General features: G+C 45.0%; 2 long non-coding RNA genes across 2 annotated transcripts in view; one reads left to right on the top strand and one right to left on the bottom strand.

The window, feature by feature from the left end:
* The window catches only part of LOC142665580 (uncharacterized), a 49891-nt gene extending 43778 nt beyond the window's left edge, over nucleotides 1-6113 (top strand). Inside the window, exon 3 of the long non-coding RNA XR_012851525.1 lies at nucleotides 6046-6113. This is a non-coding gene — a long non-coding RNA (uncharacterized LOC142665580). The remainder of the gene's footprint in view (nucleotides 1-6045) is intronic.
* The window catches only part of LOC142665579 (uncharacterized), a 42032-nt gene continuing 31532 nt past the window's right edge, over nucleotides 4048-14547 (bottom strand). Inside the window, exon 3 of the long non-coding RNA XR_012851524.1 lies at nucleotides 4048-4778. This is a non-coding gene — a long non-coding RNA (uncharacterized LOC142665579). The remainder of the gene's footprint in view (nucleotides 4779-14547) is intronic.

The raw sequence follows: 14547 nt of genomic DNA, 5'->3' as shown, positions 1-14547 counted from the left end.
AATATAACTACTATAATATTGCTCCCTACATACAAGAATATAACTACTATAATACTGCAACCTATATACAAGAATATAACTACTATAATACTGCCCCTATATACAAGAATATAACTGCTATAATACTGCTCCTATATACTAGAATATAACTACTATAATACTACTCCCTATATACAAGAATATAACTACTATAATATTGCTCCCTACATACAAGAATATAACTACTATAATACTGCCCCCTATATACAAGAATATAACTACTATAATACTGCCCCTATATACAAGAATATAACTACTATAATACTGCTCCTATATACAAGAATATAACTACTATAATACTGCCCCTATATACAAGAATATAACTACTATAATACTGCCCCTATATACAAGAATATAACTACTATATTACTGCCCCTATATACAAGAATATAACTACTATAATACTGCCCCCTATATACAAGAATATAACTACTATAATACTGCCCCTATATACAAGAATATAACTACTATAATACTGCTCCTATATACAAGAATATTACTACTATAATACTGCTCCTATATACAAGAATATAACTACTATAATACTGCTCCTATATACAAGAATATAACTACTATAATATTGCTCCCTACATACAAGAATATAACTACTATAATACTGCAACCTATATACAAGAATATAACTACTATAATACTGCCCCTATATATAAGAATATAACTGCTATAATACTGCTCCTATATCCTAGAATATAACTACTATAATACTGCTCCCTATATACAAGAATATAACTACTATAATATTGCTCCCTACATACAAGAATATAACTACTATAATACTGCCCCCTATATACAAGAATATAACTACTATAATACTGCCCCTATATACAAGAATATAACTACTATAATACTGCTCCTATATACAAGAATATAACTACTATAATACTGCCCCTATATACAAGAATATAACTACTATAATACTGCCCCTATATACAAGAATATAACTACTATAATACTGCCCCCTATATACAAGAATATAACTACTATAATACTGCCCCTATATACAAGAATATAACTACTATAATACTGCCCCTATATACAAGAATATAACTACTATAATACTGCCCCCTATATACAAGAATATAACTACTATAATACTGCCCCTATATACAAGAATATAACTACTATAATACTGCCCCCTATATACAAGAATATAACTACTATAATACTGCTCCTATATACAAGCATATAACTACTATAATACTGCCCCTATATACAAGAATATAACTACTATAATACTGCCCCTATATACAAGAATATAACTACTATAATACTGCCCCTATATACAAGAATATAACTACTATAATACTGCTCCTATATACAAGCATATAACTACTATAATACCGCCCCTATATACAAGAATATAACTACTATAGTACTGCTCCTATATACAAGAATATAAGTACTATAATACTGCCCCCTATATACAAGAATATAACTACTATAAGGTTATGTGCACACACACTAATTACGTCCGTAATTGACGGACGTATTTCGGCCGCAAGTCCCGGACCGAACACAGTGCAGGGAGCCGGGCTCCTAGCATCATACTTATGTACGATGCTAGGAGTCCCTGCCTCGCTGCAGGACAACTGTCCCGTACTGTAATCATGTTTTCAGTACGGGACAGTTGTCTTGCAGCGAGGCAGGGACTCCTAGCATCGTACATAACTATGATGCTAGGAGCCCGGCTCCCTGCACTGTGTTCGGTCCGGGACTTGCGGCCGAAATACGTCCGTCAATTACGGACGTAATTAGTGTGTGTGCACATACCCTAATACTGCCCCTATATACAAGAATATAACTACTATAATACTGTCCCCTATATACAAGAATATAACTACTATAATACTGCTCCTATATACAAGAATATTACTACTATAATACTGCTCCTATATACAAGAATATAACTACTATAATACTGCTCCTATATACAAGAATATAACTACAATAATATTGCTCCCTACATACAAGAATATAACTACTATAATACTGCAACCTATATACAAGAATATAACTACTATAATACTGCCCCTATATACAAGAATATAACTGCTATAATACTGCTCCTATATACTAGAATATAACTACTATAATACTGCTCCCTATATACAAGAATATAACTACTATAATATTGCTCCCTACATACAAGAATATAACTACTATAATACTGCCCCCTATATACAAGAATATAACTACTATAATACTGCCCCTATATACAAGAATATAACTACTATAATACTGCTCCTATATACAAGAATATAACTACTATAATACTGCCCCTATATACAAGAATATAACTACTATAATACTGCCCCTATATACAAGAATATAACTACTATAATACTGCCCCTATATACAAGAATATAACTACTATATTACTGCCCCTATATACAAGAATATAACTACTATAATACTGCCCCCTATATACAAGAATATAACTACTATAATACTGCCCCTATATACAAGAATATAACTACTATAATACTGCTCCTATATACAAGAATATTACTACTATAATACTGCTCCTATATACAAGAATATAACTACTATAATACTGCTCCTATATACAAGAATATAACTACTATAATATTGCTCCCTACATACAAGAATATAACTACTATAATACTGCAACCTATATACAAGAATATAACTACTATAATACTGCCCCTATATACAAGAATATAACTGCTATAATACTGCTCCTATATCCTAGAATATAACTACTATAATACTGCTCCCTATATACAAGAATATAACTACTATAATATTGCTCCCTACATACAAGAATATAACTACTATAATACTGCCCCCTATATACAAGAATATAACTACTATAATACTGCCCCTATATACAAGAATATAACTACTATAATACTGCTCCTATATACAAGAATATAACTACTATAATACTGCCCCTATATACAAGAATATAACTACTATAATACTGCTGCTATATACAAGAATATAACTACTATAATACTGCCCCCTATATACAAGAATATAACTACTATAATACTGCCCCTATATACAAGAATATAACTACTATAATACTGCCTCCTATATACAAGAATATAACTACTATAATACTGCCCCTATATACAAGAATATAACTACTATAATATTGCTCCCTACATACTACTATCCACTCTCTGGTACTCACCAGGATATAGATCCAGTACTGGCTATAAATTATGTGGTGAGGGCTGCTATACTATAAAGGCTGCTATACTGGTGAGTTATTCCATAATTGAATACACTAAATCCTGCCTCTACTATATGAACACAAGTGAGCAGTGTAATACACTAAGAGCCGGATTTTCTACAGTTGCTAATAATCTCACTCTGGGACTCACGTTACAGAATGGGCCCTACCAGCTGCAGAACAGCTGCCCAGTTGGCACGGATACTGCTAGCATGCTATACCCCTGACATCATTCATGCACTGGTACAGAATTCATGGCCTCTGCTCTGTCACTGGGTGAGATTGGCATCACCCAGGTATCAAATCAGAAGAGAACAATTCAGCAAGACTCTGGTTATCATCTGCTAGTATGTCTGCTAAGATGAGGCCAACATCTTAGCAGACATACTAGCACTTCATGCCGCTGATGGGGCAGTTGTCCTTTTATAGCCTCAGCACAAGGTAGGGGCTACCCATGTAACTATGGCGGTGCAACAGGATGCAACTTTGTCCAATTTACGAAATGGTGAAAGGATAACATCACGTGGGTCTATACCGGTGGTGGGCCCATGTTTCAATTATATATAAGTGGATGTTCCATATGATAAGGGATTGTCCAGGCATGGGAAATCTATTGACATTTATAGAGCCAGCCCCATATAGTGTGACCCCATTATATAGAGTGGCCAGTAATGAGTGGTTCACCCTGACTTTCCAGCAACCCCAAATATACTCCCTCATTTCAGAAACCCCAATATTTATAATATAACTGTCTCATAAAGGAAGTTTGTACAATTTTATTGGTGGTTATCAGGGTTGGACTGGCCCAACGGAGGATCCTCTGACAGTATAATGGGCCCCTAATACAACAAGGCCGCAAAGGTCCAGCAAAGAACGACCCCATTTGGAGCCAATCTCTTACCACTTGAGTCTTTCTTTAATGGGACAATTCACAAAAAAAAACGATTAGATCTTATTGATGATCTGTCTTGTGTGTGGGATCATAATGACAGAGATTACGATGCAATTAAAAGTGGACGTCACATGTTCTGTATAGATGGAAGGTGGGCCTCAGAAACATTTCTTAGGTGGTCCAAGAAACGCCAGTCTGATGCTGGTGGTCATGACTCCTGGTGACCATATGAACACAGTTCCTCCAGAATGTCCCATCTTCTGTTGGGGCCTTCATTCTGTGACTGTCTCCATCTATCTTCCTCTTTTCCCCACAAGCCCATCATTTTCTTTACCACTGGTCATATGTGCTCCAAGTAGAAGTTTGGGGCAGGTTCGGTTCAACCATTCTTTTTCTTGATGTCTACGGGATTCTCGAAATTCTTGGCCAACACCAAAGAGTCAAGACATCAGTCCTTCTTCTGTCCTGGTTCTTCATTGACCAGCCTTAAAGAACCACAGAATATCTTACACTCGGACCAGTCTGATGTCTTCCATCCTTGGCTCTATAGGCTGTATTTCTTCACCTTTCTTGTCATTTGTTCAAAGTTCTCCTTGATCTTCACCACCAACTCCAGAGTTACGTGTCCTATCGGGATAAGACCCATATTATGAGATTTATTCATGTTATTTCAAGAATTCTCAGGGATGATGTGAACATGAGCTACAAGAACACGCATCGCTGCTCTGACCAGGGATCCCTTTAAACCTTCCTGCGGTTTCTAATCCCCATGTTTATATGTGGATATGACAAGAAGATCTGGGACCTCAGTCACAAGCCTCCGGGCCGTGTGTTCTGTGGAAAACACCGAGATTTCAGTTCCGTCTGAGGGATGGAAAAATAAAAACTGTTTGTTGCTCATTTTGGCGTGTTCACAAATCATATGTTGTTTGGGAGAAGAACTAAACACCAGCGGAGGACCCCCCACAGTAAACACACAAGCAGATAAAACATGGGCATGTGGGGGCCTCGGCTTATAGAGATGTAAACTGTTACATTTGGAAAAACAAACTGATGATATAAACAGAGAATGGAAGCCAAATCTGTAAAATTCTATGGGACTCAAGTGTCCTGACTCCATTACTTGAAATGTGCAACCGAGGCGTAGCTACAAGGGGTGTAGAGAAAGCAGTCGCTCCCGAGCCCTGGTCCTGAGGTGGCTCAACAGCCCCTGCGCCACATATGAATACACCAATAAGTAGCGGATGATAATATAGCATTGGAGCCTAGGAACTATAAGTTATGTCTCATATGTGCCCCATCCTATATCAAGGAGTCCCTACAGCTGCTACATATGGTTGAAACGGTCAGCACAGGTAGAAGGAGCGGACATGTGAGCCCACTTGGCACTTCTGATTGGCTAAGAAAGCTTATTCATAATAAGCACAATCCTCCCCCTCCTGAATAGAGGTTGTCAGTGTCAGGTGTTAAAGGGTAAATAAACTTCTAAAAAACTTTTGACATGTTATTGTCCTAGCACTGGGTCCCCCACCGATCACTAAAACAAAGCGGCAGAAGCGCTCGGTTGAGTGCTGTGCCGTGTCGTTTCTGATCGGCTTTTTCCAGAACGGTGTATGGGAAGAAAGTCTATGAGTACACGGTTCTGAGGAAAGCCGATCAGAAAAGCAGCGGTACAGCGCTCACCCGAGCACTTCTGCCGCTTCGTTTTAGCGATCAGTAGGGGATCTCAGTGCTCGGACCCCCACCAATCAAAACTTTTGTTATGTCACTATGATTTGTCAAAAGTTTTTTAAAAGTTTAGTTACTCTTTAATTTCCTCCTGCTGATCCCTTCCATTTTCATGTGGCAGGTAGCTAAAGTGGCATGGTTTATCATCTCTGGTCTTCTATTGCAGATGGTCCAGTGGGGAAAGGCTCCTGCTGCAGCCAGTTGCCTTACAGAAAGAGGAAAGTCTGATATGAGGTATGTGAGAAGTAGGTAAAATGGGTGATCTCTTGGGATCAAAGTAGCGGAGGATATTAAAGGGGTGGTGTGAGATTGTTTCCAGAAAGAGCGCCACTCTTGTTTGTTAATGTGGCTAAGATGCAATACCAAACATAAGCTATGGGAAAGAGTGGCGCTATTTCTTGAACAAAAACGGATTGCATTTTAAATCCTGGGATTTGTATATTCTACATTTAGTGTTCTACTTAAAGTTCACCCACCATTGCTATAAGAATAAGACCGCGGGAACTTCGTAGTGGACTAAGCAATACAACTCTTCTAAGACTAGAGGTCTGTAGTAAAAATATAGACCCTCATTGGACAGGAGCTGTAGTCAGCCCAACCACATATAATATAAATCCCGGCTCTCAGAAATCATTGATGTTTAAAATTTCACCAGCACAGTACATAAGGATGGGGGTGTTCCAAAAATGTACTGCTAGACTCCCATTATACCTCCTTTGTCCACAGTCTATAATTATCAGGTGACAGGCAGCGCCTCCAGGGACAGATGTTGCTGCCTTCTAGCATATGACATCTGTTATTCCGACCTACGGCTCTGTCCCGGGAGCAGCTGTAAAGAAAATATACAGACAGGGGTCTATGCAGAAATGTGACTGGCGCAATGTTCCACTTGTTGACTCCCGCTTAGCTGCATTGTCTATTGGAGTCCCAGGTAGTCTTAATTCCCCATCCTGCCTCATGTCCTCCCCCATGCTTTACACTGCAGCTATGCATGTTCACAGATGGAGAACCGATTTCCATTACAGCAAGGAAAAAAATTATGAACTACAAGTGACTGAACCACCAGTGAGAAAGAAGAGATGATCCAGTGACTATACACTGGAGGTAAATTGTCCTCAATAAGGAGGCGGAGACGTTTATTTTAATGTGTACTCCAGACAATTAACATGCAGCTCTCATACAGGTAGAGGGGTGACCTGTTCAAACTCATGCAGTTGCTCATAACAACCAATAGGCTTGCTGCTTTCATTTCCTAAAGTGCCTTTGAAAGATGAAAGCTGGAATCCGATTGGTTGCTATGGGCATCTGCTCCCCTTAATCTCCCCCAATCTGCGCGGCACTAAATGGCTTCATGTTCTTCATAGAGTAATGAGAACAGGAAGGGCGCCGCCTAATAACACTGAAGACCCTTTACGTTTGGGGTGTGACTAACAAGTGTGAGTAATAAATATGGCGCTGCCACCGCAGTACAACACGCCGAAACATAGATATTCTTTATAGCAATGACTTCTAACCTGCAAAACTACACCTCCTAGCATACCCTGACAGCCTGGAGTTGTAGTTTTGCAACAGCTGAAGAGCCACAATAGGCTGTGATGGCAGGATGGGAGTTGTAATTTCACAATGGCAGAAGATCTACAGGAGGCAGTCAGAGAATGCTGGGAGTTGTAGCTTCACAATAGGGAATGCTGGAAGATGTAGTTTCACAACAGCTGGAAAGCCACAGAAGGCTGTCAGAATGCTGGGAGTTGTAGTGCCACAGGAGGCTGCCAGGGCATGCTGGGAGTTGTAATTGTAGCTGGAAAACTAAAAAAGGCTGTACGGCCATGCTGAGAGTTGTAGTTTTGCAATAACTGGAGAGCCAGAGGAGGCTGTCAGGGCATGCCGGGAGTTGTAGTTGTAGCTGGAGAGGCACAGGTTGGAGATCACTGCTTTACAGTAGGAGCCGGGCTGACTCAGATCTGAATGATTCACTTTCTCACCGAATAAATCTCTTTAGTTTCACATTTCCAAATTCCAGGGGGAATGTTTTATCTGACTACTGAAACAGGTGAAATGAGCCGGGCCTGGGAACCGAGCAGCCAGAGGAGAGGAGGGGGGCAGGGGAACCGAGCAGCCAGAGGAGAGGAGGGGGGCAGGGGAACCGAGCAGCCAGAGGAGAGGGGGGGGCAGGGGAACCGAGCAGCCAGAGGAGAGGAGGGGGCAGGGGAACCGAGCAGCCAGAGGAGAGGAGGGGGGCAGTGGAACCGAGCAGCCAGAGGAGAGGAGAGGGGCAGGGGAACCGAGCAGCCAGAGGAGAGGAGAGGGGCAGGGGAACCGAGCAGCCAGAGGAGAGGAGAGGGGCAGGGGAACCGAGCAGCCAGAGGAGAGGAGGGGGGCAGGGGAACCGAGCAGCCAGAGGAGAGGAGGGGGGCAGGGGAACCGAGCAGCCAGAGGAGAGGAGGGGGGCAGTGGAACCGAGCAGCCAGAGGAGAGGAGGGGGGCAGGTGAACCGAGCAGCCAGAGGAGAGGAGGGGGGCAGTGGAACCGAGCAGCCAGAGGAGAGGAGGGGGGCAGGGGAACCGAGCAGCCAGAGGAGAGGAGGGGGGCAGGGGAACCGAGCAGCCAGAGGAGAGGAGGGGGGCAGTGGAACTGAGCAGCCAGAGGAGAGGAGAGGGGCAGGGGAACCGAGCAGCCAGAGGAGAGGAGAGGGGCAGGGGAACCGAGCAGCCAGAGGAGAGGAGGGGGCAGGGGAACCGAGCAGCCAGAGGAGAGGAGGGGGGCAGGGGAACCGAGCAGCCAGAGGAGAGGAGGGGGGCAGGGGAACCGAGCAGCCAGAGGAGAGGAGAGGGGCAGGGGAACCGAGCAGCCAGAGGAGAGGGGCAGGGGAACCGAGCAGCCAGAGGAGAGGAGGGGGGCAGGGGAACCGAGCAGCCAGAGGAGAGGAGGGGGGCAGGGGAACCGAGCAGCCAGAGGAGAGGAGGGGGGCAGGGGAACCGAGCAGCCAGAGGAGAGGAGGGGGGCAGTGGAACCGAGCAGCCAGAGGAGAGGAGGGGGGCAGGGGAACCGAGCAGCCAGAGGAGAGGAGAGGGGCAGGGGAACCGAGCAGCCAGAGGAGGGGAGGGGGGCAGGGGAACCGAGCAGCCAGAGGAGAGGAGGGGGGCAGGGGAACCGAGCAGCCAGAGGAGAGGAGGGGGGCAGGGGAACCGAGCAGCCAGAGGAGAGGAGGGGGGCAGGGGAACCGAGCAGCCAGAGGAGAGGAGGGGGGCAGGGGAACCGAGCAGCCAGAGGAGAGGAGAGGGGCAGGGGAACCGAGCAGCCAGAGGAGAGGAGGGGCAGGGGAACCGAGCAGCCAGAGGAGAGGAGGGGGGCAGGGGAACCGAGCAGCCAGAGGAGGGGGGCAGGGGAACCGAGCAGCCAGAGGAGAGGGGCAGGGGAACCGAGCAGCCAGAGGAGAGGAGGGGGGCAGGGGAACCGAGCAGCCAGAGGAGAGGAGGGGGGAAGGGGAACCGAGCAGCCAGAGGAGAGGAGGGGGGCAGGGGAACCGAGCAGCCAGAGGAGAGGAGAGGGGCAGGGGAACCGAGCAGCCAGAGGAGGGGAGGGGGGCAGGGGAACCGAGCAGCCAGAGGAGAGGAGGGGGGCAGGGGAACCGAGCAGCCAGAGGAGAGGAGGGGGGCAGGGGAACCGAGCAGCCAGAGGAGAGGAGGGGGGCAGGGGAACCGAGCAGCCGCCAGGGGAGGGGAGGGGGAGCTGCATCCTGCAGCGGCTTCAGAGGAGGGGGGTGGGATATGCTGATATTTGTAATGTTCTAGAGGGAGTGACATTTAGTGTAGATACTGGTAACGGATGGAGGAAATATTCCCACATAGAGCCGGCATGTCCTGTTTAATGTACTCTAATCGCTGATCTCCTCCGGGATCTGCCGAATCCATAAACCATGGACTCCCAGGACCTGCACTGGCAGGACGTCAGTTTAATAGGACATTACACTGACGTAATGGTAATGGAAAGAGATGTAGAATAATTTCTTGCCATGAAACTAATACTTCACACATGATGTGGCCACTAGGGGCGCTACTGCATGGAAGTCTATGGGAGTATAGAAAAAGTATATTTGCGGGAAAACGTTACAATTGAGCGTTATGATAATGTAGAAATGAAGGACCATCCAGTGTTTAGGACTTGCAGCATTTTTTCCAAACTGTGTCATACACGTTCCCTGGTGTTTTGTGCCATTTGTATCTCCATTCACTTCAATGAACCCGATACCAAAGGGGATTTCCAGTTTTATCTAAATATATTTCAATCATTGTACAATAAAAACTTCTAATTTACTTGAATTGTATTCTAATTATGCACCATTTTAAAGACCTCCACTTGCTACCAATGAATGTAAATATTCCGGTTTACAGCTAGATGCTGACAATCCATAAAGTCATCATTAGATGGGATTAGATGCATGACCTCAGAACCTGGGCCCATCGTCAAGTCAGAGGCCGGGCCCATCGTCAAGTCAGAGGCCGGGCCCATCGTCAAGTCAGAGGCCGGGCCCATCGTCAAGTCAGAGGCCGGGCCCATCGTCAAGTCAGAGGCCGGGCCCATCGTCAAGTCAGAGGCCGGGCCCATCGTCAAGTCAGAGGCCGGGCCCATCGTCAAGTCAGAGGCCGGGCCCATCGTCAAGTCAGAGGCCGGGCCCATCGTCAAGTCAGAGGCCGGGCCCATCGTCAAGTCAGAGGCCGGGCCCATCGTCAAGTCAGAGGCCGGGCCCATCGTCAAGTCAGAGGCCGGGCCCATCGTCAAGTCAGAGGCCGGGCCCATCGTCAAGTCAGAGGCCGGGCCCATCAGAGGATCCTCGAGTCCACATTCTGACCCAGCAATGCAGTCTATATTTGCAGTAGGTAGAAGCAGCGTGTTTACACAGTGACCCCCTGGGTTAACCCCTTATGGGCATCTATTAATGTTCATTTTTATAGAGCATCTTTTTCAGAGGGTAGATATTGGTGATGTCCACAGGACTCTGTTCTCCTGGAGCCATGTAGTGAATTGTATAGAGTAGCGGGCACCATGCCAGCGGCAGCACGGGGCACCTGCCACAGCCGCACAGTGGATGGGTATGAGCTGGGGGTGTGCAGGGTGACCAGAGTTTATTCTCTGACAGCTCATTTTTATTTAATCTCTGGATCCCGGAAGACTCTCGCTCGTCAATGACTGTTTGTTCAGTAGAGAAACTTTTCCTGTGGGTGAAACGTATAGGACAGAATATTAACACTTCACTGCCTGGAGGAAAGAGCTGTACTAAAGACTACATCACTGTGCCATGTGGGTTACAGGTTGTGTTATTGGTGCTGTATAGGGTGAGGGGCCCCCATATTTGTACTGGTCCATGCCCCCACCTCACACTCCACTCAGTGGACATAAAGGTCCTGTACTTGATCACATCCCTCTCCCCACCCCTCATAGGAGAGAAGGGTGGCATGACCCTCAGGCTGGTTCTCTTCGCTTTCATTGGCTAATCTTGTGGATAGGAAGCGCTGTGTTATTCACACTATCCATGAGGAAGAGGATGGGGCAAACCTGAACATGGTGCTGCTTCTATGGTACGTGGAGCCGTATGTGAAGGCTTTCATGTTCTTCTGTTTCTGGTCATAATTCTGACAAAAAGCAAAATAGAAAATGATTGTTCACCCTAGTTAACCGTAAGCTGCAATACCAGACACCACCATGAATAATAGTGGCGCTGTTTCAGTTGGACGTTCAGTAAGTCCAAAGGTTGATTTAATTATTTTGCCCAGTAACATCATGGCCCCAAATTCGTACGATGATGGGAAGATTTGACTTGATGCGTCCACCATTGGTGAGCTCCGTGATAACGGGCCGTACACAATAAATAGCGTTACCATCTGAACTATGGACCAGGTATGTCATTAATGATTGATGAAGGGGGGTCTGACAAAGGAGATCCCAAGAGCGTGTATGGCCCCACATTCCCATTACAGAAGGGGCCGCACGTGTTGTCACTTTCCATTAATATCTATGGGAAGGGAGTGAGCGTGCTCTGCTGTTCCCATCACTTTCATGGTCTAGAAATGTGAGTGACTGAGCATGTGTGGCCAAATCTCTTCCGAAAGTGTAATACCAGGCCCCCTTGTTCTCAGGGTTGATGGGGCTCTAAGTGGTCAAATTAATGACATTTCCTATATAAAATAACAATTCTGGAGCAGCTTTTCTTAGAACTCTGCATTGTGCTGTTCCTCTGTTATTCCTCCTAGAAACATATTAATAAATTAACAACTGGGTGTTACCAGTTGGGGGTGTGTCCCTACCCAGATTAAAACTGTCCAATTAGTGCTCAGTCTCAGAATGTGTAGGGACACGCCTCCTTTGACAAGGAGTATGGTAACGCCCAGTTGTAAAATTTGTCCCTAAATTCCTAGGAGGAATAACAGAGGAATGGTACAACGCAGAGTACTTAGAGAAGATGCTCCAGAATTTCTATTTCATGGGGACTACAAGATTTACTAAAACAGACATGTCAGGAGAGGGCACCGGTCTTCTTTTAGGGTATGTTCACACGCACTAATTCCGGACGTAATTCGGGCGTTTTTGCCCCGAATTACGTCCGAAAATAGCGCTGACAAACATCTGCCCATTGAAAGCAATGGGCAGACGTTTGTCTGTTCACACGAGGCGTAATTTACGCGCCGCTGTCAAATGACGGCGCGTAAATAGACGCCCGCGTCAAAGAAGTGACCTGTCACTTCTTTGGCCGTAATTGGAGCCGTTATTCATTGACTCCAATGAATAGCAGCGCCAATTACGTCCGTAATTGACGCGGCGTTCAAGCGCCTGCACATGCCGGTACGGCTGAAATTACGGGGATGTTTTCAGGCTGAAACATCCCCGTAATTTCATCCGTTACGGACGCCCTCGTGTGAACATACCCTAAAGGGGCACTATAATCATGTTCTGTGTGGAGATGCACAAGGGGAACGCTGGGCAGTATTTGCTGAGGCATCTGTGCGGCACCTAAAGAGTCTCATGCATGGCTAGTATTATTTTTCCTTTTTAATAATATATTTCACTACTGCTGTCCTAGAAGGGGGACCCCTATACCCTATAGACTGCCTATAGGGTATAGGAATCTTCCTTTCTCTTCTCTTGCTAATGGTGCCAATAGAACGGCCCTGGCTTATTGACCTGCTGGATAATAGTAATGTGCAGAGCTTCTACGGCAGGTATACCACTGCCTCTCTAGCAATGAGTCTGAGGCTATGTTCAAACAGCTCCTGATTTTCAGACGTTTTTTATTCACCAAAAGTTTTTTGCTGCGTTTTGTACGGCCGTTTTTGGAGCTGTTTTTCCATTGAGCCAATGAAAAATGGCTCCAAAAACGGCTCAATTAGTGACATTCACTTCTTTTTACAGGGGCGTCTTTTTACGCGCCATTATTTGAAAATGAGGCGTAAAATGCTTCAGATTTTTCAGCCGTTTTTCAGGCCGTTCACGCCCCGAAAAACGGCTGAAAATAGCCCGTGTGAACATACCCTTAAAGGACTTTTTGGACCAGTTTATTCAGAACTGACTCCGAGACACACAAGGAGGACGGAGATGGGAGAATGAGGAAAATCCCACGTTCAGCAAAGTAATGCAGGGAGGAGACATTCCTGACATTCTGAGCGGGTGTGGGGGGCATACATGGACCAGGTGGTTTACTGATAGACGCCACCGCTCTGGGTTCTCACACTATATGGAACGAGGCGGGGATTTACCTACAGCGTGCATATAACAGCTGGAATTCTTAGTACCGAGCTGTGCCATCACCCGGAGATAGTCTACACCTGCAGCAAAACGCAACCCTACAAATGACCCCATTACCCAGATAATAACCATCATTTTCCTAATAGAGGCCATGTCCAGCCAGAATGAAACGTGTGGTTTAGGATGTAAATGGATAATAAAATAATCAAGTACTCCTCATTTACTCTGCCATAAAGTGACTGTCCGCCCTTGAACACCATTACGTATTTTCTTATCTAAAATGGTCCACAATTCTGTGCTGATTAATTCCCTAATTTATCTTCATAGTGGTCAGAACTCTGTTCTGATACAGGGCTCCAAATCTCCTGCATAGATATAGAGCAACATCATAAAATTCTGCTTTCCTGCAGTCACCACTAGAGGGAGCTTTCAGCATTCTGTATATACATTAAACTCAACACAGTATGCTCCGTGCCCCCCCTAGTGGTGGCTGCAGGCAGACAATTCTATATGCACATATGCAGAGGATTTGGAGCTTTGTATCAGAAAAATGGATCTCTAACTGTTATAAAAATATGTTATAAAATTAATCAGCACAGAGTTTTAGTAGTTTATTACATTAGGATATTATATAGGACACATTTTGTGCTCTGATGTGTCAAAAAGTCTAGAATCTTTTTAACGGGACATTAAACTGTTATATCTGTCAGAAAAATATATCACCAGCACAAATCTCTTTCCTGTGCTGATAGTTTGCTACAATGTATCAGTGCAGGTATAATATATAGGGCTGGAATCCAGACTGTTCAACTGGCAGAGGATTGTCTGGACTGGATACAATTGTAGCAAACCCGCAGCTGTGGGAAATATTGGGTCTGTACAGGTTTTCAGCCTCTGGACAGAAGCAAGATTCGTTCCCATTCATTGAGTG

The sequence above is a fragment of the Rhinoderma darwinii genome, chromosome 13 (genome assembly GCF_050947455.1).
Source record: "Rhinoderma darwinii isolate aRhiDar2 chromosome 13, aRhiDar2.hap1, whole genome shotgun sequence".
In the NCBI taxonomy this organism is placed as follows: Eukaryota; Metazoa; Chordata; class Amphibia; order Anura; family Rhinodermatidae; genus Rhinoderma; species Rhinoderma darwinii.
The sequence above is the reverse complement of the archived record's forward strand: the minus strand, read 5'-3'. Positions and strand labels throughout refer to the sequence as shown.